This window comes from Pteropus vampyrus, unplaced genomic scaffold, assembly GCF_000151845.1.
Source record: "Pteropus vampyrus isolate Shadow unplaced genomic scaffold, Pvam_2.0 Scaffold622, whole genome shotgun sequence".
Taxonomy (NCBI): Eukaryota; Metazoa; Chordata; class Mammalia; order Chiroptera; family Pteropodidae; genus Pteropus; species Pteropus vampyrus.
The window spans coordinates 109874-111256 of NW_011889403.1; positions in this window are offsets into that span (position 1 = coordinate 109874).

Below are 1383 nucleotides of genomic sequence, written 5' to 3' on the forward strand. Positions count from 1 at the left end.
GCACGGAGAACTGAGGTCAGCAGCGACCGCTGTCCTAAGACGCGACGTTTGGGCGCAGCGTAAACGCCCGCGACCCCATGGGCTGAAACGCCATAGGTGCGGGCGTGTAACTCCCAGCTCTTACCTGTCACCCAGGCTGCCTGGGAACCACGCACGCGCGGATCCCGGAGTCCACGTGAATTGTCACGAATTTCTTCCATACACAAAAGTCAGAAATTGAACCCATTTTCCTACCTGGTCCCTGTGTTTATTGCACTGTTCTGCATCTCAGTGACTGGCATTGTGCTTACGATCAGCTGCTGCTGAGGCCAAACACCTAGACTACCCTCCATATTTCTTGGGGACTCACTCCCTCTACCCACGGTGCTCTGTCACGGTCCATCTATCTATCCTGAGATATGTAACTCAGATCTGTGTACGTTTATGTCTTGCCTGGACAGCTCCAAAAACCTACCGATCGCAGGAAAATGTTTTGGGATAAAATCTACGTTATTCGTCCTCCTGTTTTCCATTCCCTTTCTCCATTCGAGGAGATCGTGACATCTCCGCTTATCGAACACGCGAAGGCTTCGGCAGGGCTCGAAGCTCTAACACGCTGCGAGTCTGCCCAGCTCCCATTTCCGGAGCGCACGTGGGGAACAGCATTGACCGGTAAGCAAAGTCCGGCCGTCAGAGTAGGGAGGAAAGTTATGCTGCCCCATCCACCGGACCAGAAAGAGAGCTTCGTGGGCCGAGGGAAGAAATCAAGAAGGAGCGCAGAACACCATCGGACCTGGACCCACGGGCACGTGGGCTCGGCATGCTGTCCGTCCACCTGAGACGGGCACCATCGCAGGGCCAGCGGTGGTGGGGACGTCGGGGCGGGATGCTGCTGCATGATGCCCGTCTGCGTTGACATGAGCCTTGACGGGCACACAAAACGTCATTCTGACACGAGGGCACAGGACGGGTGACCGAATGGGACAGAACAAAGCAGCACGGAAGCAATCTGACCGCATGACCGCACACGACCGCGGGGCTGCTTGTCGCTGACACACACCTGCCAGGGCCCGCAGCCACTCCGAGGGCCGTGTAAACCTTGGTGGCCCCACTTCGAGTGACAGGACCGGGATGGGCCGAGGACCCGCGTTTCTAAGAAGCCCGCAGCAACGCTGCCGCTGCAGCTGGTCTGGAGGACACTCTGGGCCACCGGCCTTGGCCCTTGGGACCTGGCCCCGGGGACAGTGGCTGGCAGGGAGCCGGGCTCAGAGGCCGAGGTGAGGCTTCATCGGACCTTCCGCCTCCCGCCTGTCAGTCCGCCCAAACTGCCCCATGCGGCTGCCCTGCCACGAACAGGGTTTGTCGTCTGCCCCTGACCCGCTCTGGGGACCCGCACGGGCCACC